Raw genomic sequence first — 19,130 nt, forward strand, 5'->3', positions numbered from 1 at the left:
AAGCAAATGTTGGCACACCCAGAATAACCTGGGTGGAACCCCTGATTTCAGTGTCAGTGTACCACTCAGCCCCCCGACGCTAGCTGCAGCAGAGCACCCTCACACACAGCTCTCCGCACCGAAATTTTCGCTAGGAAGGAAAATCTGAGAGACGAGAACCAGGAGTTCCTAAGGCAGGCAGATAAATCTGAGCCAGCAGGTAAATAATACATTGCAGTCACCTTTGCCCTGTTATTTTAATGCACGCAGATGCAGACACGCACGCTATTTCATAAGCCTCGCATATGCACTTCTCAATCCAGCATCCTTTATATATGCACTATCTTCCACTGAAATCAAACCTCCAGGCTGCTGCAGTTAGGAAACATGTTGCGTGCTCGGAAAGAAACATCACGTATAGTCTGTCAGATCTCTGGGACTTCTCCACTGCGTATAGGCTGCTTGGGGGGATCCAGATCCTCAGCTGTCCTTTCTGATCTGCAACCTAAAGCCCAGACAAAGGTTGGCAGGAGAAGAATATAGGACGCAACTGGCTGCTTTTAGCCCACATATTTTAATGCTAGTGCATTTCTGTAACTGTATAAGAAGCGGGGACAAAATTACGATAGGTCTGTGAACTGGAAGTACCATCTTTATGGCATGTGGATACCACGAGCCCAGCTCTTCACTGAATCAGATGTCTATAAACCACCGCAGTGAATTTGGACTCCCACCTGTACCGCACGCCGCTTTCCCCCCGGATCCAGTTCTGGCAGCCTCTCACTGCTCTGTGGGTAAGGACGCACCCCTACCCCGCGCGAGCCGGGGCACGGAGGCACAAAGCCTAGCAGTGAAGCTGGAAGAGTCATCTCTGTCTTACACCACACATCAGGTAACGTGCCCGACACCAGCCAGACTGGCTGCATCTAGAGCAGAAAATCAAGCCAGTGAACGAGGGCAGGAGCCAGGGAGCTCAACCATCCGTCCCTGCAGCAATCAGTGCCATCCCAGCTACAGTTTTGGCCCAGACCGACCAGTGCTCTCCCAAGCCATTTCCAAGCACAGTCCAGTAGTTAGCATGGGTCAGGATTCTTGCTGGTAGGTGGTCTGTATGTGGCCACATGGTTCTGGAGGGCAAGAGGGTTTATCTGTCACACCATGGCCAGTCGGCCTTACCCAGCCACAAAGCAGAGCGCAGCTCCTGCCCCTGCCCGGTTTATCAGCACAGACATAGCCCCATGCCACCCAGGCTTGTGCCTCGGGCTTTGGCCAGTGACCCAGCGTACCTGCCCCTGTTTTGGTCAGGACACATCTCTGAGCCAGCCGTGCAAGACCTCTCCTCCACTTTGCTGCAGTGCAAAGCCAAACCAAGTTCAGCTACAGGTGGTTTGAACCAGCCCACTTGACAGTGAATCAAAGAATCACAGAATGTTCAGGGTTGGAGGGGACCGCTGTAGGTCATCTAGTCCAACCCCCCTGCTGAAGCAGGGTCACCTACAGTGGGGAAGCGTTGATGCAGCCAGCACCACCTCCCTGCTGGGAGCTGAACCTGCCCCCAGGAGCATCCCACCCTGCTTTGCTCCACCAGCCCAAAGACCACCAGGTGAGTACCTGCGCATACCTGAGCTGTAGACAGGGTGGAAGACGGTGCTGTGGTTGCCTGTTTCTCCACTGGAAGGGCTTCATTTTGACTTCACAGCGCAGCAAGCGGGAGAGGTGCCTCGCTGGGCTGGCATCACTGTGGCAGCAGCAGCCCAAACCCTGGCACGCAGCCTCTGCAGGACCCTCCTGCCCCAGCCCTGGCATGATGGATCCCTCCTCACTGCTCCGGCCAAGGAGGGCCTCAGGCTTGACCAAGAGGGTGTCACAGGCCAGCTGAGGACTTCACTTGGCCAAGCAGGTGGTGCGTGAAGACAGACAGGGCTCAAATCTGGGCTGAGCGTACGCTACAGACATACCCACAGTGAGTCTGTGGCGCAGCCGTGAAATGAAGCTGGGTGTCCTGAGGCCACCGGTCCCTCCTTAGCCTTCTACTCCTGTGAGCAGAAACCAAACTTTGCAACAGCAGGAGAGCAGCAGCATTCAGTTATTTTGTTTTCATTTGATAAAAATGAAAAGACGAGGGTGCCTGCATAGCTGATCTGCTGCATTTTACCTCCCACATTCCCCGACAGAGAGAGCCGACCTCTCGGGAGGCTGCAATAACAAGCACCCCCCCTCCGAGGCAGCACCCCCCATTCCTCCTCCACCGCCTGGGCAGCACAGCATCTCCTCTCCACGGAACTGAGCTGAGGAAAGCCGTCGGTTTACAGGCAGTGCAGAAACCTGCACTGTGCACTCTTCTCATGTCCTTTGGAACCCAGCGTTAGGCATTGTCTTGCTTTCCAATGGGATGTGAAAGAGGTTAGGAAGCAACTTAAATGGTGTTTCTTATATCTACTTTAGGAAACATTCAGGTCCTGTTGTGTTCCAAGGGAGGGCACTGGCACAGGAGAGAGACCAGGACTGTTCCAGTGGTGCAATTCCTATGTTTCCAAGCAGGTCAGGAGAGATTGCAGAGAAAAGCAAACATTGCAAAAAACTTCTGCAATGCAAAACTCCATAAACAATTGCAAGTTGATTGAGTTAAAGCAGAGACATTGCTTGGAAGGGTTTCGAACCATTTCTCTTCTCCCTAGTAATGAGCATTTTCGTTTTTGCAGGCATGCTCCTGGAATGAGAAGTCTCATAGTTTGGGAATATGTTCACACTGGGAACATTCACGTGACCTTTCAGATCACATTCCTCCTATTTATAAGAGTATTAGTCATCCACTTAGAGAGCAGAACTAATACCATGTTTGTTAAATGACTAAATGTGCGCTATGAATAACCAGCGGTGGGTTCTTAAAACCACAGTTATACCCAAGAGCACACAGAGAACCCATAGCTAGCACACGCTTAGACAAAGCACAAATAATACTACTGCACGTAAAATGTGTTTGAAAGACGGTTTGAAGACAGTTCGCTCACAGGAATAAAGGGCTAAATTCAGCGGGTGGATAGATGATTCTCCAGAGATAGCTCACCTAGCTACTTCGACAGACAGAATAGCTGGCAAGAGCGCATGACAGCTGAAGACTCAAATTTGAAAAATGTCCAGGCAGAACTGTAAGACGAAGAGGACAGAGCACAACCCCGCTGGAGCTCGGCCATTACACTACGCAGAAAATGTCGGGAGCCTTGTACTACAAGTTTGCCACTGTGTCACCGGCAAAACACGAGGTTCAGGAGCTCTGAGTAATGCCTAACTTGTTAACTAACACGTTGCTCAACTTTGCTTCAGGGAAAGCACAACACAAGCCGTGTGTGTTATTAGCCCCAACACGTTTGTGAGCCCCAGCCAACGTGAGTCAACTTTCCGTGCCTCAGATCTCACCAGTGCCTCCAGCAAACTGCCGCGAGCGGTATCAGTTCCCAGGTCAGGAAAAATGGCACTTCCCCGGTGCCGAGCGCTGCCCTGCTCCGCACGCAGTAACACCAGCGCTTTGGGAAGTGGTCAGCAGGATGAGACGGATGGAGTCAGTGCGGTCAGACCGTTTTGGTGAAACCATATGAGTGCATGCATCCGGCAGGAGAACATCTGGAGGAGAGGAAGAGCAGAGGACAAAAAGGTGGGCGGAACAGGGAGAAGGAAAGTGTAGGCAGCAGCATGAGAAAAGAGACGGCAGGCTATGTGCCGCTCTATAAAAGAAACGCAGAAGCAGTCTGGGCTGTGTGAGCTCCGCGTTTCTGACAGCAGGAAAAATGGAAGTGGGAAGAGCAGTGCAAAGAATTTATGAGCGTTTTGAAGAATGACGTGCAAATTACAGGCTGGAGCACAGAGAATTAAAGGGCTTTGAGTTCCCACCTGCCCCTCGGTTTGGCATCGAAGTCCAATGACGTGCTTCCACGCTGCACAGGCTGGCGTGGGGGGGGCACTGGGGTGCCTGGCTGCACGAGACTTTTGGCCATACCGTGGCAGGGAGAGGATGAGAAGGCAGCAGCTGAAGGTGCAAATATCACTCCCCCATTGCAGCCTCCATGAAAGACCCTGCCTGTGCAACGCAGAAGATGTTTTGAATGGCAGAGCACAGGCAGTGAATCACCTCGTAATCACTGCTGGTGTGTCCCAGCCTCGGCATGTCATCAAGCCTTTTTCTGGGCCAAGCGATGGCTGGAGTCTGAATCACCGCCGCGCAGGTCTCTCCCACGGAGGGTTCCCGTGGATCATGGAGTCTGCCGGGCCCTACGCAAAAGTCAGGCAGCAAGCTGGTAACCATGTAAGTTATCACCGTTTCCTTAAAAACTCCTCACGGGTCAAAGGGTTAGCACTTTCCCAGGCTGGAACAACGCCGGTAGTGAGCCAGGGACTACAAACCACAGAACAATTGAGGCTGGAAGGGACCTCAGAAGGTCACCTGGCTGGAGACCCCTAAAAAGCCAGGTTTGAATGCTCCCCCTCATCCTCAGAGTCTGAACCGCCAACGCAGAAGAAATGGAAATCCCATGCAAGCCAAGGAGTGCTTGTGCTGGTGGTCAAGGTGAGCGCATGAAGGGAAAATTCAGCAACGTTGGGTAGTACCAGAGGGCCACAGGAGGGACAGAGCAAACGGAGGCAAAAACCAGCAAAACCAGCACGGGACAGAGAGAGACGGCATGTTTTCCTGCTCTGCTGCCAAGATGGAGGCAGGAAGGGTGGTGCCTTTCCTCCAGTTTGCTGCGCCTCCACCAAAGCTCCTGCTATGCAAAGGAGCCAGGTCCTGACACCAGGGCGGCAAGGAGCGAGCCAAGGTGCCACAGGTGGGAGAGGGAGCGGAGTCCTGGCCCAGCCCTGCCCGCACAGCCCTTCCTCCCTTCCTTCCTTCCTCCCTGGCCGTGACAGGGTGGGGGGATGGGGGCAACCCTCATTCCTCTCTAGGCCAGACGGGGGAAGGACTCACCAGGTCTCACCCCCACCCTGTCACTAATATCAAATAATAATAGCATTGAGCACTTCCATAATTGCCTTTGCACTCTGGTATCACAGGCACAGCTGAATTGGAAGTCATTAAGATTATTATAACGAGCTTCAGTGGATCCTTTCAGTCGGAGGCATTATTTAGCCAGCGCTCATTTTCGTGGTTACATCTGAATAAGCACTCTGCATCGAGGTGAGGTTCACCGATGAGACACTTCGGCGTAAAGGCAGCCTCCTACTTGCAAAGGCAGAGTAAGTGTCATCATGCATCATGCTCCACCAGACTTCAGAATGCCAAGGGAGGTAAGTCAGGTTATAGCTGACTCCACCTTCAACCTGTAAGAGCTGCAAAACTCTTCCCACGGACCGGCACGTGGGGAAGGTCTGCCGTGACCTCCTACACATGGCGGCCGTTTCTCTGCAGCTGCCATTCTGGAGGCCTTCAACCGTCAACACAAAGCAGGCACCACAAGCTCACGCTGCAGACGCCAATTCAGCAAGAATTCTTATTAAAGCGGAGGTGGCAGAAGGCCAGCAGCTCCGGGAGAACCTTGCACCGGGAACAGGAGAACCGTGCCGACCTAATGAAGGTGCTGGCAAAGAGCTGGGCTGCTGGCCTGAGCTCGCGCGGAGGGGCACGCGGTCATATGGCTGTGCTGGCCTAGGCACTGCTGGGGCTGGTGGGCAGAACCAAGCTCGGAGCCGCCTGCAGAGCACAGACCTGCTGGTCCTGGGTCTATTTTAGCCTCACTGAAGACTTCTTTGTTTGGCCTTTCAATAAGAAGGAATTAAGTGCCCCTTTAATCGTGGTTACCTCAGTTCCCTGTTCTTAAATGCAAATACAGGTACTCAATTTCTCCCATTTTTGTTTATCCTTTATGTTTGGGCTCTGAATCCCTTGGGAAAACATCAAGAGCTTCTAGGTGTACCTGTCTTATTAATAATGACTATAGAGTGCTGGTTTTGTCATTGAAGTAGGAGGAAATGTAGGCACACGGAACAAACATTTGTATCGCGATTTCTTACGTATTAAAAAAAGAACAAAAACATAATAGAGTGTAATACTTTGACCAAGAGCAAAGGTAAAATCACAGCAGCTGACTCAGTGTAACTTAATAGAGTTGGCAACGTTTCAGCCTGCCTTCTCGGGAGCTTGAACACGGGAATATGTTAAGCGCAGCATAACGTATCCAAAACACTGCCTGAATGAAAAAAAGAGAGCTACTGTTGGGCAGAAGCGTTATTTTCAGCAGCAAGGAAGTTCCTCTGGTGAAGCATGAGCACAAGCCTGCGTTTATTTCTCGGTGTTCAGCTACTGCCAACATCACAAATAAACCCAGTCAAGGCAGAGAATCTAACCCTGCACTCCCGGCCCCGAATACAGCTAAAACACGCTTCTGATGTGTTTGTGACCCAACTGCTCAACCCATCCTCCAGAAACAGGTAAAAACACAAGACTGGGAGGAGACCCAAATGAGCTGCAGCGCAGTTTGGAAATACAGTTAAGACACGAAGCTGCTTCTCCACTTCAAGACAAACTGGCTGTTACAAAAAACACTGAGGGGCAACGACGCTTCCTGAGCTCTGGCTGTATCTGCCGTGGAGTTTCCCATGCCGTTTCCTTAATTAGCACAAAGATGGTGACAACCTCCTCTCTGCTGAAATCAAGCCATAGGCCACTAAAAAGTTTATCTACCTATAGATCCAAATCTACCCCGTGCTGAGCCAACGTGTTTCGATGCCGTAATCAGCACCCAGATTATAACCTGGCTTTGTCATGCCTCCCATTGCTGAAACAGACGTTGATGTCCCAATATGAAACCTCTCCGTCCTGCAGTCAGCAAAAAAATAAAAATGGGCCACTAAATAAAAAAAAATGTGCCACTAAATAAAAAAAAGAGCCACTAAATAAAAAAATTAAAATGTGTGCATTCGATGTTTCGCGTGTGCTGGCATTTATTGGATCATTTTGACCACTACGTGAATTTAAAAATACGACCCAGTTGAATTAGAAAAATAACATGATCTGAAGGCCAGATTCTAAGCTTGTTTAAAGAGAAGTAAACAGGGAATAACTCATCTGGCATCCAGTAATTTACTCTGGTTTCACCATGGAGCGATCAAGGCCACTGTTATCTCTTCACACAGTTTGATCTGAGTTTAGTCCTTGTCAACAGGGCATGTTATAATACGATCACGCAGCAGTCAAACAGAAAAGACAGCATGCCAATACAGTAAATACCGTAGTACCAGCCCTAGGGAAAAGTTTAGCAACCTTGTGACAGGTAGGGTTTCAGCATGTGAACCCCAGCCTTGTTCCTGAGACAATTTTTGCTTTGTTGGTAACGCAGCTGGCAGGACCAGCTCTAAAAGCAATTTATGCCTGGCCAGCTCATAGCTAATTCTGAGTGAAAGCTGTGACAGCTAAGCTGCTTCCTCCCTGCCAAGGCAGCCAATTTTTTGCGACTGGTTCCTGCTGTGCGGACAGGACACTGCGACGTGCCGGTGTGACTGGCCTGACCCCTCCTCCGGCGTGCCGGTTGTCCCTACGGCAGAGCGTCCCACAGTATGCCGCGCCATGGGCTCTGCTCTTCGTGGGCGTCTTCCAGGAATTCACCTCCGTCGTTGCTGGTCTGTGGCGTCACCGCCCGCGTTTTCCCAGAATCACTTGGCACCGCGGCGGCCGGGCAGCATGGCAGGTAGCCCTGCCAGCACAGCTGCTGCTTGGAAAATCTGCCCCGTGGATGTAAGCTGAGCATCTCACTGGTCACCCGCTATAACTCTTCGAGCTGGATACAAGGTCACAGTTGTGAGGGTAACAAGAATGTGTCTTTGATGACATTGACATAAATTACCTGTAGTTTCTTGCCAAAAAAAAAAAAAACACCCAGAATGCCAGAAAGTGATGCCCCATGAAGAACAAATGAGATCCCACTTCGTGTCCCTTCACCTGTAGAGAAGGTTTGAATGTCACTGAATTCTGCACCTGCGACTGCCACCCAACCCAAAATGAGCGAAACCAGGCTGACAGCTCTGTCCGTAATTTTCCCATTTAGCTGTTTTCCTGCCTCAATTTTATTTGGGCCCATTTATTTATTCATTTCAACAATTGCCCCTCAGTACCACAGAGCAGCTTTAAGACACAAGCACGCTGTCATCAGACATCTCAAGTTTTTCTTAGGCACTGTCAGCAAAAGCACGTCCTCCAAATCTATCGCGACTGCGCGGTGGGGCCAGAGGGAAAACGAAGCCTACTCTCTGACGAGGAGAGGCTGAGGGAGCTGGGCTTGTTCAGCCTGGAGAAGAGAAGGCTGCGAGGGGACCTTAGAAATGCTGATAAATATCTTAAGGGTGGGTGTCAGGAGGACGGGGCCAGACTCTTTTCAGTGGTGGCCAGCAGCAGTACAAGGGGCAACGGGCACAAACTGAAGCAGAGGAAGTTCCAGCTGAACAGGAGGAAGAACTTCTTCCCTCTGAGGGTGACGGAGCCCTGAACCAGGCTGCCCAGGGAGGTTGTGGAGTCTCCTTCTCTGGAGATATTCGAGACCCGCCTGGACGCAGTCCTGTGCAGCCTGCTCTGGGTGACCCTGCTTCGTTAGGGGGGTTGGACTGGATGACCCACAGAGGTCCCTTCCAACCTGGACCATTCTGTGATTCTGTGATTCTGTGAAGCTGCCAGCTGGTCCCAGGAGACCCCGAGCACTCATAACTGCCCTCGGCGTCTCTTCGGGGTGCGGGCAGCTGGACCCCCATGGGGGCAGCTCACAGCAGCGGGTCTGGAGTGCTTAGGTGGGGAAGGGAGGCGGCTCCTCAGAGAAGGACAAGAAACGGCCAAGGTGCTTCCCCCTGCTCGGACTGCGCCCTGAACCCTTGCTGCCGCCCGACTCTCCCAGGGAGCAGGGGAGGGATGGAGCAAAAGTAACTCCGACCTGGAAGAATGGCCTGATTGATGCTGCGCTGGGCTGAAACATGAAACTGCTGGAACTCTGGACCTAGAGAGAGGGAATTACCACGCCAAGCCCGTCGTGACTCAGTAAAGCACGCTAAGCCTCGCACAGCTTCCTCTTCCTAACCCCATTCCTTCTCTTGGAAAGACGCTTTGCTTCTTTTGAGCAAATGGAAGCGGCGAGCTCGACATCAAGCAAGCCTGCCAACAGCGGGCTGGGCGTCAGCACCAGCCGGAGGGATGTAAATCAGACAAGGGCAGAGTCACCTCGTCCAGGAAGGCTTCCCCGGGTTTCCCCATTGTACTCAAGCAGCGGCAAAAAGAGCGTCCACCTTTGCCTCCCACTGACCTCAATACAAAACTCATCTTTGGAGAACAGAACCCCATGAGCCTGGCCTCATTTACACCAGCTTTGCACAGTTGCCTTCTTGGGAAATACCCCGCTTTTACATAGCTGTTCCCAAGGTAAAACCTGGCTCAGCCAGTGCCGCTGAGCACCACTAACGTCTGGGTCTTTCTTCAGCAACAGCAGGCCAACATCAACCTGGTTAGAAAGTCACTTTTCTTCTCCCCCAGTCACTTCCCATTGGAGACACCATTTCAGCAGCTCACGACAGGAGGGCACAGGCAGCTTGGAGCCTGCAGACCCTTCATTAACACACGAGCAAGCACCGCGCCAACTTTCCCCACAGTCCCAGGGCTGCTGGACCCTGACCAGGAGGTACCACCAACACAAGGGAAGGGTTCCACAGTCCCCTTTCTCTGGAGAGTTTCTGCTGCGCTGCCACGGCCGAGCTGCTGGTTTAGGACATGAAAGTCCTCCCTGGTGGGAAGGAGAGCACCACTCTCAGCACACACAGCACTCGAGCTGGCATTGGGTTCTTCCTATTTTCTAGCCCTTGCCACGACAGCCTAAAAGAAGTTTCATCCTATGTCTTGTTTACAAACTCGGCTCAGAAAAAAACCCGGGTTTTAGTTTGCTGACCAAAGGCCAACAGGCCTGACCCCGGTCATCAGTTGTCCAGGGAACTCGCTGAAGAATTAGAGTGCTAAAACAGCAAACAGCGAAGGCTGATGGCTTGAGCAGAGCCTCGCCCCATTCCTCACCCTGCAGCCAGCGCTGTGACCAGTGAACACTCCACAGCACGCTGCACAAAAGAAGTCTTCTCCATTCCAGACACTGTAAAATACTGTACCGTGGTACAAGCTGGAGCAAGGATGTGGTGCAGAAGTCCCAGACAGCCTCGGAGGCAGGATTACTCATTTATTTATCACAAAACTCAGATGAAGTTGCGCTACTTCTATTGCTACAGGGCAAGGAGGGGAGAGAGAGAGGCAGACTTTTCACGTTTCCAGGAGACTTGTTTTAGCAACCGATGACACATGGGGACAGGATTCCCCAAACTCCCTTAGCTCAAGAATATGAAATCTCATTTCCCCACGTACCATTAGTTCGCCAGCCACCTAGCCAGGTGCTACTTCAAGCCCTTGGCTTTAAAGGCTTCTTGGCTAGTTCTCCGCACTGCCCTCTGCCCTGCCACAGGGCACAAGGCTCTCTCTTCGGGAAACCATTTTCCGTCAAAGGTGGCTGAGCTGGCTCTGCCCTTCCGCCCAGAGATCGGGTGTGACTAGAGCCAGGGTCTCGAATCGACAAGATCTCAAAGAAACAAGGAGCTTACGCAGCTGGAATTAGGAGAGATAATGGAAATGAAGGCCAGCTTGATATCTGAGGAGCTTCTGCGCATGGTTCCCCTCGTGCCTACTAGCCCACAGGTGCCCTACAAGCTAAGGATAGCTCAGCTGACTTGTTTTTTCACGCCACCCTCACATGTTTCTAAAAGCATCCCTCCTCCCAATCACACGGCAGCAGGTACCGACTTGCTCACGCACACAGAGCAGGGCTACCAGCGCCTGCGCTCAGCACACGCTGCACAGGCGAGCCCTGCGATCCCGTCCGCGGCTCTCGAGCCACCAACCACCCACACCATCACCCTTCTCCCAGCGCAGCCCCCGCCACGGCCCTACACAATGCCCGGCCGCTTTCAGGTGACAGCTCGCTCTTCCTCCCCTCCACCCCTCTGCGCTCAGCCATCAGGAATACAGAATCACGGAATCACAGAATGGTAGGGGTTGGAAGGGACCTCTGTGGGTCACCCCGTCCAACCCTTCTGCCAAAGCAGGGTCACCTACAGCAGGCTGCAGAGGACCTTGTCCAGGTGGGTCTTGAATATCTCCAGAGAAGGAGACTCCACAACCTCCCTGGGCAGCCTGGTCCAGGGCTCCGTCACCCTCAGAGGGAAGAAGTTCTTCCTCATGTTCAGACGGAACTTCCTGTGCTTCATACAGGTGCAAGCCCCCAGCCGGCCGCGCTCGGGACGAGCAAACAGCCAGCCCGCACCCTGCCCGGCAGCCCCAACGCCGGGTCACGCGAGGACGTGCCAGTGGAGCCCACGGACGGGTGACGGGCACTTCAGACCCGACCGACTCCGCTCGGGAGACTGAAACACAAACAGCACTTGGCTGGGAGGAGCAGCTCCCATCTAAATGCTCCCCCACCTTAGTCACAGGTTAAAATAAATAAATAAACATAGCCATACTGGTCTCCCAGTTGCCCTGCTGGCAGCCATGCTACTGGCGTCAGCCTTCGCCCGGAGGTGAAACACGGACCCGAAGGCCGGGTCCTGGCTTCGCGGTGCTCCCATGGCACGGGTGGGATGGGAGGCAGCCCCGGAGCGGGACGGCACGGCCTTCTGCTTGTGGCGTCGGGAACACCCAGCGTGCCGACAGCAGGGCCCGGCTGCACGCCGCCCGCCCCCGGCTCCATCACACCCACGGAAGGGAAGCACGGAGGGGGCCAGGACGCGCTCAGCCCAGAAATCCTCGCGTGCCCACGTGGATGCGAAGCGGAGCAGGCCTGGGTCTGCCTTCCATCCCACGTGGAGCCACATCTGGGAACCAAAGCAAACGGGGGCTGCGGAACAGAAGGACCGAGGCAGTAGCTGCCTCTTCCCCCGTCCTTTGGCGAGTGAGGACAGCCGTGCTGGGATCCAGGAGGGCACACCGGGGCGGGACCGGTCTAGACTTATAGAATCATAGAATCATAGAAAGTTTTGGGTCGGAAGGCACCCCTAGAGGTCATCTAGTCCAACCCCCCCGCAGCGAGCAGGGACACCGCTAACTAGATCAGGTTGCTCAGAGCCCTGTCCAACCTGGTCTTGAATGTTTCCAGGGATGGGGCCTCCACTGCCTCTCTGGGCAACCCGTTCCAGTGTTTCACCACCCTCATTGTAAAGAATTTCTTCCTTATATCCAGCCTAAACCTACCCTGTTTCTGGTCCTCCTTCCTGCAGCATCTGCTGCTGGCCCCTGTCAGAGGCAGGACGAGGAGCTCAGCGGACCTCGCGTCCGGCACAGCGCAGCCGTTTGCACTCCCCTGCCTTGCCTTGAGTCTGGCCAAAGCTCCTGCGTGTGCGTGAAAAACAATCCCCGAGCTAAATATATTCCTGCTCTTTCTCCAACCCAGAAATGGCTCCTCAGCCTGCACCACCACCGGGCTACGTCCAAACATCGAAGCGTAATCAGGAATGCGGCTGGAGGCCTGAGCACGGGGCGAGCGACCACGAGCGCACATTTCAACAGCAGCTATCCCAACGGGCTCCGAGAGCTACGCACAGCCTATCTGCCTGTTGCTAATTATATTTACTGGTGGTGGCTGGTTTTCTTTTCAAGCTGAAGATGAGTCAGAAAAAGAAAAAAGTCCTTTATTATTGTGGAAGCAGAAGGATGTCTCCTGAGGGTGTATGTAATGCACTACTGTCACGGCATGACAATGGAAAAACTGACTGCTGAGCCAACCAAACCCCCATAAATACCTAATGATATCTCTCCTGGCCCAGATTTTCTACAAGTCGGTGCCTGAACTGCATATGAAATGACAATCGATATGAAAGGATCTCTCTTCTCAACAGAGCCAGAATTTAAGAGCCCAGCTGAGCATTCTATTCCGGTTCACACCAAGAGATCCTTTTAAAGGTCTCTCACAATAACTTAAAGGTGGTGATCCAGCAAAAACACACCACTCGGGCTCTCCTCCCCCTCTCCCCCACGCCTCCCGCCATTAGCACGAAGAACAGCCGGCTTCAGCGAGCAGGCATCGTCATTAATTACAATACGGTGACACAAACGACGCGTGCGTAGGGACGTTGTCGCGTCTGCGTTCACGTGGGACAAGAACAAAATTTTCTTCCTTTTCTTCTTCTCCTCCTCCAGGCTTGGGTAGCTCCGTATTTTCTTCTTTTTCTTCTTCTCCTCCGGGCTTGGGTAGCTCCATATTTTCTTCCTTTTCTTCTTCTCCTCCTCTGGGCTTGGGTAGCTCCATATTTTCTTCCTTTTCTTCTTCTCCTCCTCTGGGCTTGGGTAGCTCCATATTTTCTTCCTTTTCTTCTCCTCCTCCTCCATGGGCTTGGGTAGCTCCGCCGCCTCGTGTGCTGGGCTGGGGAGGCGGCCGTGCCGGGCACCCGGCCCGGGCAGAGGTACGCGTACAGGGACAGGGAGCCCGTTGTGAGAAAACCCGGCCCGAGCACATTTCCCTGGCCGCCGGCCAGCCCCCGCGCCGGGCGCGTTACATCAGCCGCCACCACCTCCCTCCATGTCACGGCCCGGGAAGCGGCTGCCGGGGCAGAGACACAGAGGCAGCCGCCGGTTTTTAAAGCCGGCTGTCCAAAAAAACATTACAACACCCTCGTGGGTTTCCAGTGGGTTTGCTCGGTTCCTCCCTTCCCGTGAAGACCACACAGGCTCCTGGCAGCCGCTCCGCTACCCCGGCTCCCTCCAGACACCGTCCCGCTCTACACCCCGGGCCAGGACCAGACTCAAAAGCTGATATTCAGGGGGAGAAACACGGGTATTTTCCTATTTTTTTTTTTTTCCCAGAGGGAGATTCTCCATGTCGGTCCACCCCTGGCACAAGGGTGAGCTGGTTGAGCTCCACTTCCATTCCCTGCCCACCCCGGTCCCTCGCGCCTGTGGCACGGAGGTGCCCGAGGTGGAGATGCCACCGCTGCCCTTCCCAGGCCCAGTGTCAGCTTAGAGGGACCCCCTGGCACGCGAGCACCTCCATATTGATTCAACGCTTCCTGAAGCGAGGATGCCCTTCCTCCAAACCCACCAGCAAATTCACTCTTGCTCGTGGCAACCTGCTGTCCCCTCAGCTCCTTCACCCTGACAGCAGCAGCACCTTCCCACAACAGCGTCTCCGGACCCCGCCATCCTCTGTGCTTCCTCCCCTCGCTCCCTCCTCTGCTTCGCCTTCTGCTCGAAGCCCTTCCAGAGGAGGAGCTGAAATTTCCGCGTCGACCGTCCCGCAACGTGACCCACCATGGGCCAGACTGCCCTAGCGAAAGCCGGGAGAAACGTCTGCTGAAGCCCACGGAGAAGCCTTCGCCGGGGAGGGGAGCGCAGTCCTCCTGACGCGTGGACAGGAGCCCGCACAGGGTCGCAAGCTGGCCAGCTCAGGGTTAGCTTTTCTCCAGTCAGAGGCTCTGGAAGGAGTATTTGGCTGCAACATATCATATGACTTTGTTCTTAGAGCTACATTTTAACTGAGAAAGTTTAACAAGTATGACTTATGGGCTTCTAAAATTGGCAGCAGAAAAATGAGCTGAGGAAGTCATGGAAAAAAACCACAAGCGAGGCCATTCCATGTTATGCACAATTTCTGGGCTCTTTTTCCAATCCTGTGTTTTTTTGGATGGTGGAAAATATTTTCCAGCTACACAGGCCTGGCCTCACTGAGTACGTATTTATGCCAAGTTTATAAAAAGCAGCTGCAGACAGGGTTGAATGAAAGGATTACACTGCTGTCTGTCTTCCAGAAGGTGCTTCAGTTCACACCCTGTCCCACAGAGCGAGGCTCGTTCCTCAGATCCCCATGAATTTATGTAAAGAGGGACAAAATTTGAACCGCACAACACAAACAGCCACGGCCGTGCACGCGAAGGGGCACGCGCGCGCGTACGCCCAGCTAGCTGGCTGGCTAGCAGCGGTTCCCAGCCACAGCCAACGCTGGCTTTCAGCGCTTGAAGTTTTCCACCGCTCCTCCAACCTCTCCCCACCCTGCAGCCCAGTGCATCTTCCAGCGACGGGGAGAGGGCTTTCGGGGTCGAGACCCCGGTTTCAGGGTGCCCCTGCTGCCTGCTTCGGGTATACCTGTTCTCCAGCTGCTCCCACTTGAAATTCAGGCTCCACCAACCTCGCGTACTCTGGGGCTGCCGGGCTTTCAGGCTAGAAGTGACCCCTGTAAGCGTGCGGCCTGACCTCCTCCGCAGCACACAGCCACAGAATTTCAATCGGGAACCCGGGCAGCGGAGCCATAACCTTAATTTTCAGCCGTGTCTCACCGCAGCCTTGGCCTGATCCGCTGGTGGCAAGAGGAGAGCCGCAAATAATTCTTCACTCTCCTGAACAGCTACAGGGGGTGCAGGGAGGGCACAAACCGAAAGTAAATGGCTATAAAAAGGTAAGGTAGGTGGTAAGCTGCAGATCGTACATTACAGATTTGTACCCTGCTGTTTTCGCTGTCAAGTATCTTAGAACAACAGCACTGAGAACAAGAGAGCTACATCAGGAGTATCGGTCAAGACAATATTTCCTGGCAATTGTTGGAGAAACGCTTTTCTCACAGCTAATTGCTCCCAAGGGGCTGCGTTCTCTCTGTTTTTAGAAGAAGAGCGATTGAGAAAGGAGGTTTTTAAACCTCTGCACCCTGCTGTGGGACAAAGAACTGGGGGGGGGGGGGGGGGGGGGGGGGGGGGGAAGGAAAAAAAGAAAGAGAAGAAGAAGGGAAGAAGGCACCACAGCTGTAACGCTGTATGAAATGATTTTGCTCTGCTCTCTGGCAGGGCGGTGGGCGAACCACCAGTCTGGCAGGGAACCACCAGTTTGGCAGGGACGAACCCCGCGACAGCGAGCCATCCCGCAGGGCAGGGAGCGGGAGGAGGGAGGGAGGGCGGCCGGGCTGCAGGAGTGCCACATCGCCATCTAGCGGCACCGGCACCGACCTGCCCCAACACCGGGGGGGCCTCGCCGCTCCCCGGCACCCCCCGGCCGGTGCCCGGCTGCTCCCCGGGACCCCCTCGGCCATTGCCCGGCTCTGGGCAGGGGCACGCTGCCCGAGCTTCGAGGTTCGGCTCCTCTCCGTGCTGCACCACTGAGCCTCAGCACTGCAGAACCCGCTCAGTCTGGAGAAGATGGGTGCAGGGAGGCAAGGGGAAAAGGGAAAAAATCCCCCCCCGAGAAAGTTTCAGACCAACTTGGCTTCGCTGGGGGAAGCTGGTGTTGCGGCGGAGGCCGGAGGATTCTCGCCTTTCCTTGCTGCTGCTGCACACCAAGCTGCCGCAGCCGCGGCGGGTTCTGGAGTCGTCTGCCGTGTGGGCACCGACGGCAGGAACGGGCAGCGCTGCCGTGTGCCAGGGCACGGATCGGGCCCCGGGACGCGGCACTGCTGAGGCCACAGCTGAAGCGCTGTGTTCACTTCTGGGCCCCTCACCACAAGAAGGACATTGAGGAGCTGGAGAAGGGCAGCAGGGCTGGTGAGGGGTCTGGAGAACAAGTCTGGTGAGGAGCGACTGAGGGAGCTGGGGCTGTTCAGTCTGGAGGAGGCTGAGGGGGGACCTTATTGCTCTCTACAGCTACCTGAAAGGAGGGTGTGGTGAGGTGGGGGTTGGTCTCTTCTCCCAACTAACTAGCGATAGGATGAGAGGCAATGGCCTCAAGCTGCATCAGGGGAGGTTCAAACTGGATATTAGGAAAAATGTATTTACTGAAAGGACTGTAAACATTCGAACAGGCTGCCCAGGGAAGCGGTGGAGTCACCATCCCTTGAGGGGTTCAAAAACGTGCAGATAGGGCACTACAGGACATAGTTTAGCAGGCATGGTGGTGTTGGGTTGACAGTTGGACTTGATGATCTTAGAGGTCTTTTCCAACTTTAATGATTCTATGATTCTACAGTTCTAAGCAGAGAAGCCTGAATCTAGAGCTGATGCCCTGCTCCCGACCGTGTCGGACCAAACGATTCTGCACCTGTGTGCCTGGACACTACCTGCAGTGCCACGCCTGGAAATAAAACTCCGCTATGTGCCTCTGCGATGACGCATTTCCTTTGTATTCCAAAAAGAATACGAAAGTTCACCTTTCAGCACTGAAAAAAAAGAAAAGCCAAAATGCTAAGCCCCTGAAGATAGCAAAAGGCAGGCACTCCACCTTTGGAAGACACCCAGCAAAGGGCAGCGAACGAATAATTTGTATGACCTTCACACAGCGAGTTACAAAGAAAAAAGAGCTTGGTGTGTGTGAATTCTGAAGTTCACCAAAAGACATTAAGTTGGAAGGTCCTGGCCACAACAGACTTCGATATAGCCAGAAAACAAAGACACTCCCAGTCCCTGAACTCTGCCAGAAGAGACCACCATGTTGGGAAGCAACGGAAGCAGCCTTGCGTCAGGCATCCAAAGCTCTGCCTGGTGGCAAAGTGCTTTCTGTTCTTGCACTTCCCACTGGAAATAAATGACCACTCTCACACCTGATGGGCAAGGAAAGGTGACAAGCAGCCAACCACATTTGGCCCTGGTGCAAAGGACAGTATGTCTGGCTAGTGATTAGCTCTGTGTCTTTGGTCCCCGAGCCCTGCGAAGCTTCACCAGAGCACAGCCGGGCTGTACGTGCCCTAACCAGCCATGGCAACAAGGGCGGTATTCTTCCAAATTAGCAAAACTAACTTGGTCTTCCAAGAAGCAAGGAAAATGCAGTGAAGTTCCCCAAAATGAAGACAATCTATGCTGCTCCAGTGCACCAGTCTTACAGCAGCATTTCTTCAAAAGCCCTGAGTGATGACCGCTGCAAATACTTTGGTGACTATGAATATTATGATGACCTAAGAATACTTTGAATTTGCAAAATCCCTGCTGCATCAATCAACAACAAAGCTTGTGTTGTCACCTCCAGAGACCAGGCACACACCGCCTACAACGTTACCAGGAGATGGGGAGGCAGAATTTGAAGATTAAAAAAAAGAAAAGGCCATGAAGGATCCTGAGTCTCAAACATTGCTGGTTCTGTCAAATTGCAATCTGTTTCTTCGTTTTTTTCTTTAAACTTAGAGTGAGATCACTGCTTTTATTGAAAATGTGCTGCCTAAGGTAGGAGACATCCATCTGTGAAAAGATCTACAGTCTAATGACAGATATTATCAGGCCTGATGAAAAAATTTGAGGGCAACTTGGCAGAGAAAACATGGCCCCCAGCCTTGGCAGAGTCTCCTGACAAACACCACCCTGGAAACCACCGAAAGGGAGGGAGGGATTCCACACAGGAGCCACTCGCTTTCCCCGCTTCACATTTTACGACGAAATGCGTGGGGAGAGCACTGCCCCAATATCAAGACATTCCATCCCAGGGTCTCTGGGCGCTTTAGAAAACCAATTTAACTCAGCAGCACTGACTTCCATGGCTGCCCAGAGCAGCCAAGGGGCCCAAGAGCTCAAGCTCCCACCAAGAACCAGTCAGTCTCTTGGTTCTGGAGGGTGGCAAGACACACCAGTCTGATCATCTGACCTTCTGGATATACAGCTACCACGCAGCCAGTTCCTTCCAGGCACATCCTCCTCTCCTTCCCAGATACCAGCTCCAAAGCAGAAAAAAGGAGGATAGAGCCATCCTGGTCAACCGATAACATCTGCTCTAATCACGAGGTCTTCAAGCATCAGAAGTAAGCTTTAGAAGGCTGCATTGTTTTTAAGGATGCGCCAACCGTCCAAAACTGGGCTACAACTTTCTCTCAGTAAAGTACCTCTCCAGTTTTCAACCGTTTTATCAGGCTGTCACGTATTCAGTTTTCAACCCAACATCTAGGACGGATGCTGACTCACTGCATTGCTTTCTAAGCTGCTTGCCTGATTTATGCCTGCTTAATATGTGTCCCAGCTTTCCTATTTGCATGATGGGGTCACCAAATTTCAGGCACTACGGTGTAGGCTGATTACTAAGTTTTGACAGAACAGTCAGAGTTCTTTTTAAAGTTGCTATCAAACAGCAAGCCAGATTTCTGAAAGATTGCTTCGTACATTTGCAATGCAGAAGCCACTTACGAACTGCAGGACTGCCAGCAGAGTAATTAACCCAGTGCTCAACAGTTCATGTCATTTGATTTCAGTTTTGGGAGGGATGTGCT

General features: G+C 53.2%; 1 long non-coding RNA gene across 1 annotated transcript; it reads left to right on the forward strand.

The window, feature by feature from the left end:
• Positions 1-697: 697 nt before the first annotated feature.
• Positions 698-6,892, forward strand: LOC142359969 (uncharacterized). Its single transcript, XR_012762751.1, has 2 exons — positions 698-1,582; positions 2,682-6,892. It is a non-coding gene; the product is annotated as an uncharacterized LOC142359969 (long non-coding RNA).
• The last annotated feature ends 12,238 nt before the right edge of the window (positions 6,893-19,130 follow it).

This window comes from Opisthocomus hoazin, chromosome 2, assembly GCF_030867145.1.
Source record: "Opisthocomus hoazin isolate bOpiHoa1 chromosome 2, bOpiHoa1.hap1, whole genome shotgun sequence".
NCBI classification, from domain to species: Eukaryota; Metazoa; Chordata; class Aves; order Opisthocomiformes; family Opisthocomidae; genus Opisthocomus; species Opisthocomus hoazin.